This window comes from Acinonyx jubatus, chromosome C2 (assembly GCF_027475565.1).
Source record: "Acinonyx jubatus isolate Ajub_Pintada_27869175 chromosome C2, VMU_Ajub_asm_v1.0, whole genome shotgun sequence".
Taxonomy (NCBI): Eukaryota; Metazoa; Chordata; class Mammalia; order Carnivora; family Felidae; genus Acinonyx; species Acinonyx jubatus.
Window position 1 is genome coordinate 90,176,263 of NC_069384.1, and position 15,825 is coordinate 90,192,087.

A 15,825-nucleotide genomic window follows, 5' to 3' on the forward strand; every position below is an offset into this window, starting at 1 on the left:
AGACAAGGGAACAGTGATTTTGAACGGCACACTGGACCAGATGGATATTAACAGATATATTCAGAAAACTCTATCCTAAAACAGAATATACATTCTTTTCAAGTGCACATGGAATATTCTCCAGGATAGATCACATATAAGGACACAAATCTAGTCTCAACAAATTCAAATAGATCTGAATCATACCATGTATCTTTTCTGACCATAGGCACTATGAAACTCGACATCAAGAAAAAATTTGGAAAGTACACAAATGAAAAAATTTGGAAAGTACACAAACGAAAGCACCATTGTCCAAAATCTTTGAGATGCAGCAAAATCTGTTATGAGGAAAGTTTACAGCAATACAGGCCTACCTCACAAAGCAACAAAAATCCCAAATAAACAGCATAAACTTACATATAAACAAATTAGAAAAAGTACAACAAATAAAACCTAAAACCAGTAGAAGGAAGAAGGAAATAATAAAGATTAGAGCAGAAATAAACAAAACTGAAACTAAAACCAAACCAAACCAAACAAACAAATAAGCAACCAAAACAAAAATAAAACAAACAAAACAAAACAAACAAAAACACAATGGAAAGATCAATAAAACTGGGAGCTGGTTCTTTAAAAAGATCAAAAAAGTTGATAAACTTTTAGCCAGACTCATCATAAATAAACAAACAAACAAACAATAAGAGAGAAAGAGAATATTCAAATAAATAAACTAAGAAATGAAAGCGGAGAAATAACCGACACCACAGAGACAAAAAGATTGTAAGAGAATATTATAAAAAATTATACGCCAAAAAATTGGACAACCTAGAAGAAATGGATAAATTCCTAGAAACATGGAATCTCCCAAAAGCAAATCAGGAAGATAGAAAATCTGAAGAGACTGATTACCAACAATGAAGTTGAATCAGTAATCAAAAAAACTCTCAGCCCACAGAACTCCAGGGCCAGAAGGCTTCACAGGTGAATTCTACCAAACATTTAAAGAGGGTTTATAGATCTATTCCCAAACTATTCCAAAAAAATAGAAGAGAAAGGAAACTTTCTAATTAATTCTATGTAGCCAGCATTACTCTGATACAAAAACCAGATAAAGACACTAACAAAAAAAGAAAACTACAGGCCAATATATGTGATGAATATAGATGCAAATATCCTCAACAAAATACAAGCAAACTAAATTCAACAATATATTGAAAAAATCATTTACCACAATCAAGTGGGATTTACCTACGGAACCACATCAAAATAAAATCTTCTGCACAGCAAAGGAAACAATCAATAAAACTAAAAGGCAACATACTGAATGGGAGAAGTTATTTGCAAATGACATATCTGATAAAGCATTAGTATCCAAATATATAAAGAACTTATACAACTCAACATCCCCCCAAAATAAATAATTCAATTTAAAAGATGGAGAGAAGACATGAATAGACATTTCTCCAGAGAAGATATACAGATGGCCAACAGTCACATGAAAAGATGCTCACCATCACTCATCATCAGGGAAATGCAAATCAAAACCATAATGAGATATCACTTCATACCTGTCAGAATGGCTAAAATCAAAAACACACACAAGAAAATAAGGGCTGGAAAGGATGTGGAGAAACAGGAATCCTTCTGCACTGTTGGTGGAAGGGCAAACTGGTGCAGCCACTGTGGAAAATAGTATGGAATCTCCTCATGCAGTTAAAAATAGGGGTACCTGGCTGGCTCAGTCTGTAGAGCCTGCAACTCTTGATCTTGGGGGTGTGAATTTGAGCCCCATGTTGGGTGTAGAGATTATTTAAAAATAAAATATTTTTTAAAAAATGTTAAAAATAGAACTACCTTACGATCTAGTAATTGCACTACAGGGTATTTACCCAAAAAATACAAAAACACTAATCAAAGAGATGCAGGCACCCCTGTGTGCCCCTGTGTTTATAGCACCATTACCCACAATAGCCAAAAAATGGAAGCAGCCCAAGTGTCCATCAGTAGATGAATCGATAAAGAAGATGTGCTGTATATATACACACAATGGAATATTATGCAGCCAAAAAAAAAAAAAATGGCATCTCGTCATTTGCAACAATAGGGATCGAGCTAGAGAGTATACTGCTAAGTGAAATAACTCAGTCAGAGAAAGACAAATACCATATAATTCCATTTATATATGAAACAAAAAAGCAAAGGGAAACCGAGAGAGAGAGAGAGATCCAAGAAACAGACACTGAACTATAGAAAATAAACTGATGATTATCAGAGTAGGAGGTGTGTGGAGAGACAGATGAAAATAAGTGATGGGGATTAATGAGTATCCGTATCATGATGAGTACCGAGTAATATGTAGAATTGTTTAAATCAGTATATTGTACACCCAAAACTAATATAACACTATATGTTAACTATACTAGAAATTTAAAAAGTAATAATAAATAAAAGAAAAAAGGAATGTAAAAAATGACTCTTTCTTGCTGTTGTAATTTTCATTTGTTTGATTATAAACCAGGTTTCATATACTTTTTTTTTTATCCCTGTATTTCCTCCTTTGTGAGTTGTCTGTTCATGGCCTTTATGTATATATTGGTTGGAACATTTACTACCTAACCCACTGATGTTTTTGAGAAAAGGTTAATATCTCATATATATTAAACCTTCTCTCATATATATTTAAGTCTTTGCTCATTTTATCTGCTTTTTTATATTCTCAGAATTCAAATTTATTTTTAGTGTTTTTCTTTTGCTAATGATATTTTTATCTGATATTATATCTGACTTTAAAAGTTATTTCTTTAGTCACCCCTCCCTCTCCCTCCATATTCAAACATATTCAACAATTTCTACTGTTAATAATTCTATTAATTTTTAGTTATATAGTTATTGTTAATTATTCTATTAATTTTTCTACAATTTTAGTAAATTTTTCCCTAATTTTAAAAGTAACATATAATCATTGAAAAAAAATTATACACATATGCAAAACTGTTACGCAATTCAAAAAAAAAGCCAAGGACTCCACTGAAGATGTGATCTTTGTTAAAATTTTGTCATATTTCCTTTAATTATTTTTTATGACTTTTAATTTATTTGAAAGCATACAGTATATATATTTTAGATTACATTACAGATAATTCTGTGCTGTAAAAATAATTCTACCCTACCATGTATATAAAAGTTTATTTCTGAATTAAAATATTTTATTAGATCATCAGAAATTACTGGTTAGCATTAACAAAATTTTAAGGTTTTTAAGATTTTATCTTTAAGTAATCTCTACACCCAATGTGAGACCTGAACTTAACAACCTTAAGATCAAGAGTCACATGCTCTACCAACTGAGCCAGCCAGGCTACTCAAACTTTCAAGTTTTTTGATGTATGTTGTAAAACTGTCTTCCAAAATGCTTATATGAATTTACATCCCTTCTAGAAATGTGCATTCTTTCATTTATCCTAACTACCACAGGTATATTGTGTTGCATTTATTTACTAATTTGACGAATGGATATGCTATTTTCTTTTTATTTTAGTTTCTATATCTTGAAGATTAAAAAAAATAACTCCTTAATGAATCTGAAATTATTTGGGTAAACTATGAATTAAAATCACAATTCTAAAATATCTAACCAATTTTTTAACTCTACTTTTGTCCATTTGATCTATGATAGCCTCTAATTTGTGGTAGTGTATTAAATTCTACTAGTTTGACTTCCAGTTACATAATATTTTAATTGTTGGTGCCTTGCAAATGCTTCAATATCTGGTAGAACTAGTTTCATAGTTTTGTCAATATTTGTTTTTCCTTTAATAGTCCTGTCTGGTGTTTTTTTTTTACCCCCAAAACTTCTAAACAACTATTGACATTTTGATCGAAATTAAATATATAAAACTAGTATTTAAAATTTTATTTAAAGAACCCATACATATCTTGCTAAGTTTAGTTCCAAGTTGTTAATGTTTTGGGGTTTTTTTGGTTTGTTTTTTTTTTTGTTTATTTTTGACATTAAGATAGCAGGAACATAGGAATGATTTTGAATTTTCACTTCGTTGATGTTGTTCTCTGGCCACCAAGCATATGCCTTTGGACTTATTGGGAAAATATGTATATACAAATAATCATACTTTTATGTCTCTCTCTCTCTATATATATATAGACATACATTGTATATATCTTCTCTTCATATATATGTGTGTGTGTGTGTATATATATATAATTCATTTCTCTTTCATATCTTGCTTCCCTAGTTGAACTTAAAGAGCAGTTTTTATTATTTTTTTTAATTTTTTTAATGTTTATTCATTTTTGAGAGAGAGACAGAATATGAGCGGGGAAGGGGCAGAGAGAGAGGGAGACACAGAATCCGAAGCAGGCTCCAGGCTCTGAGCCATCAGCACAGAGCCGCACGCGGGGCTCGAACTCTCGAACCGGCGCCCCGAGCAATTTTTACTATTAATAATAATGGGCACCCTAGTTTAGTTCTTGACTTTTGTACATAATATCTTTACAGTTTTAATGTTAGCTAAGGTTTTAGTGTATATCACGACATGCCAAAAATATTTTACTATTCTCAATTGTATTAGAAATGATTATTAACATTACTAAATTTTTATTTCAAAGAGTGAAATATTACATTATAAAGTCAATTTATATTGAAGCTACCTTTGCCATTCTGGGTAAAACCCTAATTGGTGGTATTATGGAATTCATTTACAATATTTGTAATTCCATTTACTAGTATTTCCCCAGCAATTTAATATTTAAAGGAACATTCTCTTATGATAACAGAAATTGTTTTTATTTTCTTATTTAATAGAAAAATAGTGCCTCTAAGAGATAGTATCAATTAAGTAATGATCAGATAATGCTTTTTTCTTTTAAATTTGACCAAAAAAAAAAAAAAGGATATTTATTTGACAAAAAACAACACAAAAAAAAAAAACACCACTGGATTTGGCTTAGGCAGGCCCAGTAGAGGGTGTCTCCACCTTCCTGATTTATTTTCAGCCCTTGAAGGCATCACTGTAGATCAAATTCAAGGCCCCCAGGAAGGAGACATATTCCTGGAAGTTCACCACCACCTGGTTCTTGTTCCTGTCCAGGTTATCTGTCAGTCCATCAGCTTTGCAATGTCAGCATCCTGCAGCCTTAGGCCAATGGTGAGCATTTTCTTTCTGGATCAGCTCCTTCAGCTCCTTTTCACTCAGGGTCTTCTTGTCGCCTTCCCGGACTGAGTACTTATGGAAGATGGCCACAAGAAAGCCAGTGGCCTGATCCAGAGGGCATGCCAGGGCTGGGTGCTAGGCTCAGAGTGCAAGGCCAGGAGTACTTCAACAGACCGAGAAGGTACCTTTTGAATATCTGAATTCCCTAAGTGGTTGACTTCTATATATAAAGAAATCAATATTTGGTTCTCTTATATTTACTTAGTAATTATTGTTCACAGAATCAAGATAAAGAAGGAGCCAGTTAATATGTAACTACGTATAACCTGCTGAGTGATATATAAACAAATACTATCTAATATTATGTACATTCTAGCAAGGATTTTGTGGCATACAAAGGATATGGTTAGTCTTCATAACTTTGGTTTGGCTTTTTCTTAGCCACAGCTTCCCATACAAATGAGACAAACTGGGCATTTCTTTATTTCCTTAACCACTTCACTTCTACATCACTCTGCTTTTATTCACATCAAGTCTTCATTCTGAAATGTTCTTTTTTTTTAATTTTTTTTAACATTTATTTATTTTTGAGACAGGAAGAGACAGAGCATGAACAGGGGAGGGTCAGAGCGAGGGAGACACAGAATCTGAAACAGGCTCCAGGCTCTAAGCTGTCAACACAGAGCCCGACGCGGGGCTAGAACTCACAGACCGCGAGATCATGACCTGAGCCGAAGTTGGCCCCCCAACCGACTGAGCCACCCAGGCGCTCCCTGAAATGTTCTTTCTAAATAAACCTGCAGTTTTTCATCTTTAAAGCTCTTACTTATTACTTACTTCTTCAGCTTCTACCATGAAAATACTAATTTTATATAGTTCCTTTCCTGCTAATATTGTTTATATGTCTTTGACACTGGATTTTGAACTTATCTAGAATGATAACAGTGTATATTTCTTTGGTATCCCCGGGAGCCATATAATACGAGCTCATTAACTACTACCATTCAATGAATGAATGGTATAAGAGAGTCTTCATTACAAATTTACCCTGCCCCATATATTTATAAATGGATTATAATTTTAACTAAAGAATGTCTAGTACAAAAGAAAAATTATATTTTTTGCTCCTATGTATATCTTCTGTTTGATTATACTAAAATAGAATGTTAAGATTATTGTCCTAGTTGTTATAGTTGATGTCCTAGAAAGGAATGATATAATATCTTAAGATCATTCATGATCTCTAGCTCATATATAGCACAAAATCAAGGCCTGGACTCATATGGAGAATGCTATAGTGAACTCCCCTCAATTCACTTCTTTTCAGAAACATTAAGGGGGAAATATCACACACCCACACACCTGAGCTGCCAGTCCCCAAAGAGACTTGCTTTTGCATTGGTAATAAACTGAAAAGAAACTTCTTTCACAGTTGCTTTCGCATTACGAAGAATGTCCTTTTACCCATTTGACAGAGATTTCTCACAAAATCCCATATATGTTGTTCTTAGTTAAATTGTAGGTATACAAGGAGAAGAGAACTGTAAGATCAAGAAAAAAAGATTAAAATAATCAGTTGAACTCCTCAGAGCCTCTTTTCTTCTTTCATGGAAATGCAAGGTAATTCAGTCATGTCTTGTCAATTATTAATGCAATGTTTTTTTAATGCAAGGATTATAAAATGAAATATTCTGTGTGTTCTGGCTCTGAACGTTGGATGTGAATTTAAATTTGCCCTTTTCATTCACTAGAGGCAGAGAAGCAAAGATGGAGAATGAAGAGAAAGGCACACACCCGGGCAGACAATGGTGGTCAGCAGGAGAGGAGGCAGGAAACTAAAGGCAGGTGGTAGAATCAGGTGGCTAAAGGAAGCTAGAAAAATCACACATCTTTAGTTTGTCTATTTAAAACCCTGAAGAGAACCAGTTAAAGAAAAGATTATAAAACAGATTATATAAAAGATTGTTTATAGACAATTTTATTGCCTACCAGACTAACACATCAATTTAAATTATGATTGGGTTACCTATCATAAAGAAACGTCGTGAGGAATGCTCATTGTTTTAAATAAAAAGACCTAAAATTTTCTTTTTTTTTTTTTGTCTTTTTAATGTTTATTTATTTTTGAGAGAGAGACAGAGCTTGAGCGGAGGAGGGGTAGAAACAGAGGGAGAGAGAATCTGAAGCAGGTTCCAGGCTCTGAGCTGTCAGCACAGAGCCCGATGCGGGGCTCGAACTCATGAACCGTGAGATCATGACCTGAGCCGAAGTGGGATGCTTAACCGACTGAGCCACCCAAGAGCACCAATACCTAAAATTTTCTAATTGTAAAGTTGTTTCTGTGTATGCTGGACAAGTCAGAGGTTTAGGCAAAGGGAAAATTATTTTGGAATTTAACATAAGTTATCACCTACAAATAAGCCACAAGCCTCTGTGAGAATTATAAAGCATGCTTAGTTATGTGAGGTCCTTGCATGGTGCTACAGTATATATCTACTGCTTGTCCAAAAGTTGTGCCTAATATTCTATAGGAAATAATGCAAAGTTTTTGAGGTTCAGGTCTGAACAAAGGGAATCAAATAAATGCTTTTATTTTCACGTAACATTTTGAAACTGACAACACTGTAATAACTTGTGGTTTGCAGTTAACCAAGCAAATAATTTGACTCAATTTATATGTTTATGTTGATATAGTAAACACAATTCAAACAGCACCATAATAATAGAGTGTTTTGAAATCAATTACAAAAAAACAAACCATATAATTACATATTTATGCTAGTTACTGCTAGACAATAGAACATAAGTACAGAATACAAATGTTCAGAGCAAGGTTGGTAAGCTTGATAAAATAAATGCCCCAAATGATAGGGGTCACTAATTCAGATTTTGCAAATGGCAAATTCTTAGTATCACGTTGTAAAAGAAGCAAGTCCGTTCTTTTCTCTTAATGTAAACTGACAAGTTGGCTATAATAAAAACTACAGATAAGCAACTCTGGAAATAGCTAAGAGGAAAGGCATTTGATCAACTATGAATGAAGTGAATTCTATGAATAGAATTTAGTTCTATTTGAACTAAAGGCTGATGTACTCACTGATAACAGTAGTCTACCTCCACTGTAATAATTGAGCAATTTCCTATTTTATCTTTCTACTTTTTGATTCTATCATTTTTTGTCCAATCTCAACTGGGCCTTCAAGTATCAATCTGACTGGTATTATTCTATAATCTCATGCTTTTGAATTTAAATCCAGGGAGCTGACTTAACAATAAAATAACAGTATTTTGTGACATATGAGCTAAAATATACTTTATAATCATGATCCATAAAAGAAAAAACCTTCCTACTACAATTTTAATAATTCAGCCAATAGTATAAAGTCCTGATGGACAAAATTAAATCAGACAAGTTCCTAAACAATTCATTTGGATGCACCACCCTTAGCACCAAGCTCCATAGATGTGCATTCCTCCCTTACTGTGCTTGCAACATCAGTTACTCTTGCCTGAAATTACAATTTGAAGAGTAGAAGGTTACATATAATCAACACATTCATAACTATCACCATTTACTTTACATTTGCTGTCATTTAAATATTAACATCCTGACAACCCGGAAGAGAAAAGAAAAGCATAATGCTGTTAGGTTTCATGGAACTATTTCTGAGTATTAAGAGACAATATTTCCTAGACTTTATAACATTACTTCAATATCTTAATTGGATTCTATGGTAATTTTAATGCAAACATATCACATTGGATTGCTGTGTCTCTTGCCAGATTTTTAAATTTGAAAATGAGTGTTTATATTGCTAAAATTAATTCAAATTGAGACTTCCAGATGTTTATATATGTGCACAGGTGTCTACTCTCCCCTGTTCCATATGCTCATTAAAAATGAATACCTGTGTATAAGAATAAAAGAAACCTTATATGTGAGCCCCAAACCAAGAAACGGTGCTACTCCCAAGCCAGAAACATCAAAGCTTTTTAACAGTAGTGGAAATAGGCTAAAGGAAACACTGAGGGTCAATCTTCTGAGCTACTTCTGAGTACAGTTATTTTTCCTGAGAAGTAAGTGGAGTAGGCTTTGGTGGATTTCCACAAAAATCCCTTCACTCAATGAAGTTGCAGAGGAGAACAGACAAAGCCTGAAACAACCAGCCTCCACACAGATGGGCTATTTTTCACTGTTGCTGGTAGGCTCCATTTGGAAGCATCTATTCAAGGAAGTACCAAAGATCATTCCAAATGTCAGTGGCTAGAGCAAGCAGAAAACTGGCATGGGGTTGGCAAGATGCAGTGAAGTGCCATTGGCAGTATGATAGAAATACCGGGCACTTTAGCATCTTGTGTGTAGCATGGGAAATTCATCATACTATGAACATCGCAGGAGAACTGTCAGTGTCCAGAGAGACGATTTAGATGAAAAATGTTTATTTCTGAGTTTGCACACAGTTTTAACTCTGTACTTATATTCTGCATATCTGGGAATAGTAAAATGCAATGTGAGCAGGTAACATTCCAATCTTTGACCAAACTTACTGACAAAAGTCAGATGTGTGAGAAGATTCTGCAATATAAGAAAGTGCAAAGAAAGAGTCTGCTGGGTCACAGCCACTGGATGCATCGGAAGCATTTACATCAAGAGATTAAAAAATGAAATTTTCATTCACAGTCCAAATATGACTTAACAGAATATTGTATCAGAGGAATTAAAGCAAGCAATAATAGTAATGCAACAATATATGATCGGAAATAATTGCTTGGGATAAAAATAATGCTTTTCAAATTTGAAATTATAATAGATACAGTGAACAACAGATTGGATACTACAGAAAATCAAAGAAGGGAACCAAAAGACAAACTCAAGACAAACTCAATAAATTCACCCAGAACTCACAGGAAAAACAACGAGAACAACGATGTGAAGAATTGATTAGAGGGGTGCCTGGGTGGCTCAGTTGGTTGAGCGACTGACTTCGGCTCAGGTCATGATCTCACTGTTTGTGAGTTCGATCCCCGCATCAGGCTCTGGGCTGACAGCTCAGAGCCCGGAGCCTGCTTTGGATTCTGTGTCTCCCTCTCTCTCTGCCCCTCCCCTACTCATGCTCTGTCTCTGTCTCAGAAATAAATAAACATATAAAAATTAAAAAAAAAAAAAAGAATTGATTAGAATCCTGGAAGGTGTACAAGAAAATCAAATCTACTTATAAAGGAAATTCCAGAACCATAAAAAAGGAAAAAAAAAATCTATGAAATCAACCTTCTCCAAATTTAAGAAAGACCTGAGTGCATAGACTTAAATGTCCAAGTTCCTCCCAAAGCAAATGAGAGTAACATCTAGATGTACCACTGCAAATTTATGAATTTCAAGATAAAAGAAAAATCCCTCCAATTATCTATGCTTGAAACAAAAAAACAGGTTTACCTCAAATTTTGTTTCTGTGTTACTTAATACCACAAACCATTTATGCATTGTCTTTAAAGGCTTTGGGGGGATAATGTTTATTACCCAGTCAAAAGTAATTGTGCAAGGGGCACCTGGGTGGCATAGTTGGTTGCGTTCCAACTTCAGTTCAGGTCATGATCTCACAGTTCATGAGTTCAAGCCCCATGATGGGCTCTGTGCTGACAGCTCAGATCCTGGAGCCTGATTCAGATTCTGCATCTCCCTCTCTCTCTCTCTGCCCCTACCCTGCTCACATTCTGTCTGTCTGTCTCTCTCTCAAAAATAAATAACCAAAAAAAAAAAGTAAAAAAAATAGCAATTGTGTGAGAAGGTAACAGAGTATATTTGTAATATATGCAAGGTATGTTAAGCATATTCTATTAAGTATAATTATTCTATAACTGCTTAGGAGATAAAGTAATAAAACAGAAAATCACCATCATGATATAAAAGTACAAATTGCTTGATGTTGAAATGACAGAAAAAAATGTAAATAATTATTGTTAGTTATAAATAAACCGTATACAAATCTCAAAAATTAGTCTTGCAAAAATAGATGTAAAAATGAAAAATTAAAATTAAATAAAGTAAAATGGATTTAACAATCAAGACTACATGAATGAAAATTGAAAGTGATAGAAGAAGGGAAGAGAAGGGCAATTTTTTTTTTTTACTTGGACAGGAGATAATATATTCAACAGAGAAAATGAATACGATGGCAGCACATAGCAAAGCTGCAGCTGAGATCAACCTCTTCAGTCTCTTATTGTTCTAGACATAAAACTCATGTAGAAAAGTGACTTCAAAGAAATGATATATAGGAACAGGAAAATTAATATTATCATACTTTGTGAAAAAACAAAATGGAGCTCAAGTAAATTGAGGGAAAGATAGAACTGCTCTGGGTTCTCATTTAGAACTGAACTTGTCAGAGAAGTACCAATGGAAACATGAAATGTGCCATGTCTTTAGATACAACTCAAAACAAATTTTTGTGACTATATAATTTAGCTGTTAATATTGATAAAAATAAATTTTACCAGAGTTACAAAAACATGTAATGTTTTTTTTGAGCCTTTGAACTTTAATGCGAGCTTCTTGAAGAATATGTTCATATCTGATTTCATTTGCAATTTGCCAGAGTGTGTAGTACATGCTAAGCACTCAAGTATTTGAGGGACTGAATGAAAATCCATTGTCATAACCATTTACATTTATTTCCATGTGCTTGTTTACAAAGGTGAGTCTATAATCTGAGAGACATCACATTTAAATTCATTTAAAAGTGATCTGGTTATGCATTTGTTCAGGGCATATATCCTTTAAAAAAAAACAACCTAATTCCATGCTGTATGTATAGACCATTAATTATATTTATTGAATGCTTACCAAGTGATAGGCCAAGTGCTAAGGGCTAAATCTCAATGAGTGGTACATAGGGAAGCAGGTCATTGTGCTTTCCAACATATTACATTTCAAACTACAAAATGACAAACTTTTTTGGGGAAAAAAACTGCTCCTTTTCTTCTATTCTCCACACAAAGCCAGAGTGATCTTTTCAAAACATGAATCAGCTCATGTCACTGCCTTACTTTTTAAACCTTCTAATGACTTCCCATTATACTTAGGATCTAATGCAAACTTCTAAGGCTGCAAACCCTCTATTACCCAGCCACAGTCTACTCTTTAACCTCATCGTCTCATAGCTTTTTGTCCTTGTTCACAACATTCCAGACTCCCTGACATTCTTTTTCTTCCTCAAAAACTTGCAAAGTCTTAGCCCTTGCAATTTTCTCTGCTAGGGACACTTTTTCCTATGTTTTTCACATTGCTGGCTTCTTTCCACCCTTCAGGATTCACGTCAAATATTACATCCTCTAAGAGGGGCACCTATGTAAAAATCCCATCTAAATCCTATCTAAAGATCCCTCTCTGACCCATAACCTTATCATATTTTCTTACTACTGATTACCCGCTGATATACTGTCAGGCTGATGTTGTTTTATTTGTTAATTGTCTGTCTCCCTTCTGTTACATTCCATTAAAATGCAAGCTCCGCGTGAGACATTTTATGTTTTGCTCATCACTGTGCCCACATCTAGAACAATGAAAGGTGCTCAAAATATATGTGAATAGATGAATGTGGAAGTCTTTCTGCTCTTTTAACTTAAGCCCAGAAAATAAATGGCAAGGGTACATTTGAAGAATGTATATAGTAACTTATTAATAAAGATATTAATTTGATTTATATAACAATAATCATGCATGCTCAGGAAGCAACCTTTTAGTATTTAGTTAAATGATGATGGTACTGATCACAAGATTAACCAGGATCATCGAAATCAAGTTTAATTAATTAGACACTTATAGTGCTCAGTGCTATTGAGCCACCAAATAGAGAAAAGATGTTTGAAGCAAACTTCTAGTCTTATAATTAGCAACCTTTTCCAGGTCACTACAAAAATACTAGTAGCAGTGGAAATCAGACTGCCTAGTGATCAGGCAAAGAGCAAATCTGTAACTGGAAGCTCCTTATATAAGCTACAGGGTCAGGGTTTTGGTACTAATCGAAGACAGAGGTACAGCTTAGTAATTACAGTAGAGGTCTAGTTCAAAGTAGTTTGTTTATTTGTCTGTTGTCTAGTTGGTTGGTGTGTTTATGTGTTTGCTTACCTATAAAAGGAAGTGAGAGGAAGTGGAGTACTTTTTAAAGACACTGCCAAAGGACTCAGTAGAAATGAAATGATAATACAAAGGGGGAAGTGAATGGATGAATTTCAGTGTCAGCTAGAGTGGGATTGAGACTTACCTTTGAAACAGAGTCAAATTTTTATTGCGCAGTTTGATTATTATCAACACCTAGAAGCATTCATCCTTTCTTAACGGTCTTTCCAGATGCATGTGAAAAAATAATACGGCTTTTACATGTGCATTTGTATTTCAAATCATTAAGGTAGAGAGTCTCACATCAGGAGAATATAGCTGTTCTACTGAAAATACTGATAAAATTAGTCATCTTCAATTGGTACCTTAGGTCATTACCAAATATTTACAATATATAGAGACATACCATAGCAAGCTAATTATTGTGTGTGTGTTTTAAATAACTGTTGCATGGACATACTGTTACTCAAAAAAGAGATAAAGAGAGAGAGAAAGGAAGGGAGGAAGGGAGGAATGAAGAGAAGAAAGGAGGGAGAAGAAGGAAGGAAAAAGAGAAAAAAAGAAAAATCTAACCTCTAATCATTGACTAAAACTTATTTTTAAAATTCTCTACAGTGTTTACATACTTTTGTATTTTTATTAAGAATTCTCCCACAAAGACACAGAGAAAGAAATTGTGTTATGAAAATCAGTAGTGAAAAATATTTAAAATTTAGATGTCTTACATAAATATAGAGGGTATATCATGTATTCTGTATCGCCCTAAATCCAAGAAGATGACAGTTTGTTTCCTGAATTATTCCCAAAAACTATTAAGCCTTTGGTAAAAAAAGAACTAAATATTGTTCACATGCCTAAAATTTATCAGTGTAAAGGTGTTTTCAATGAGTATAACTGTCTGTGTAATTCTATTATTTAATTCACAAATGTTCATTCACCAAGGCTCTTTGCCCCAAATCTGGCACATCTGAAATGAGAGGCAACAGCAGATCTAAAAGGTATGTCAAACATTTTCCCTTCTATATCTTTTGAATTTTTTTGTCTCGTTTTCTCTGCCCCTAATTTCCAGAACATTCCTGGAACAAGCAATATTAAGAGGTATTCACATATGTAGTAAGCACTTACCACATGCCAATGATTACTCTAAGAGCTTGGGATATATCAGGAATAAAAAAGATAAAGATACTGCCCTCATGTAATACAAGTTGCATAGATGGAAGAAAAATTATAAACAGACAACATAATAAACAAGTAAATAATAAACAAAAGGACGCAAAGTTTTTCTTTAAATTTGGCACAAACCAATCGAGGAATAAAATCTAACCTGAACTGATGTAAGTTGCATATATACTTTATCTCCTCATATAAGTAGCCGTATGTTTCCCTGCAGAAACATTAATGTGTTTAATAATGGTGCAATGGCCAAAATCCCACTAAGGCTAGTATATTATATAGAGTGTGTAACATATAATCTTCCTAAAATGCAAAAAGTCTAAATTCCAAAACACACTCAGGCCCAACGATTGTGGACCTGATGTAAAAAGTAGAATGGGGAATGAAGATCACATTTTTAAACAGATGGTCAGGCAGGCCACATGAGGTGGGGCGAGTGGTGCTTCCCCTTACCCCAAACTCAACTGGAACATATTATTGTGACCTTATTTGGAAATAGGATTTTTGCAGAAGTAATTAAGTTACAGATCTTGAGATGGGATCATTCTGCATTTAGGGTGGGCACTTAATCCAAGGACAGATGACCTTATAAGAGAAAGGCAGAGAAAGATGTGGGGCACAGTTATACAAAGAGGAAGGCCATATGAATATGGTGGCAGAGATTGGAGTTACACAGCTATGAGCCAAGGAATGCCAAGAACGACACCAGAATCTGGAAGAGAGGTATGGAATGGATTCTCCCTCAGAGCCTTCAGAAGGAACCAACCTATTGCTACAAACTGAACGATTGTGTCTCCCTGCGTCCACCACCAAAATTTGTGTGTTGAAGCCTAATCCCCAGTGTGATGGTCTTTGGAAGTGGGGACTTTAGAAGGTGATTAGGTCATGAGAGTGAAGCCTCATGAATGGGATTTGTGCCCTTATAATGGAGACTCCCTTCTAAAGGATACTCCAGAGCTCCCTCACCCATTCAGTTATGTGAGGCCACAGAGAGAAGATGATAGTGGTCTATGAACCAGAAAAGCAGACCCTCACCACATAAGGGAATTTCCCATGATTTGATCTTAGACTTCCCAGCCTCCAGAACTGTGAGAAATAAATTTCTATTGTCTATAAACCAGCTACACTATGGTATGTTGCTATAGTGGCCTGAACAGACTGAGATACCTATCACTACACTGATTTCAGATTTCTGACTTTTAGAACTGATAAAGAGTAAATTTCTGTTGTTTCAAGTCCCTTAGTTTGTACTCATGTATTATAGCAGCTCTAAAAAACTGATATACCTAATTAAGAAAGCAATATTTGAGCAAAGGCAAGATAGATGAAAGAGTCAACCAAGCGGATGTCTATGAGAAGCAATCCAAGCAGAGGGGAAAG

The 15,825-nt window shown here is 34.3% G+C and overlaps 1 protein-coding gene and 1 pseudogene across 10 annotated transcripts in view; both read right to left on the reverse strand.

Moving 5' to 3' along the window:
• Positions 1–15,825, reverse strand: part of NAALADL2 (N-acetylated alpha-linked acidic dipeptidase like 2) — a 1,320,599-nt gene that overhangs the window by 874,416 nt on the left and 430,358 nt on the right. The window lies entirely within an intron of this gene.
• On the reverse strand, positions 4,422–6,008 carry LOC113599993 (protein S100-A6-like; annotated as a pseudogene).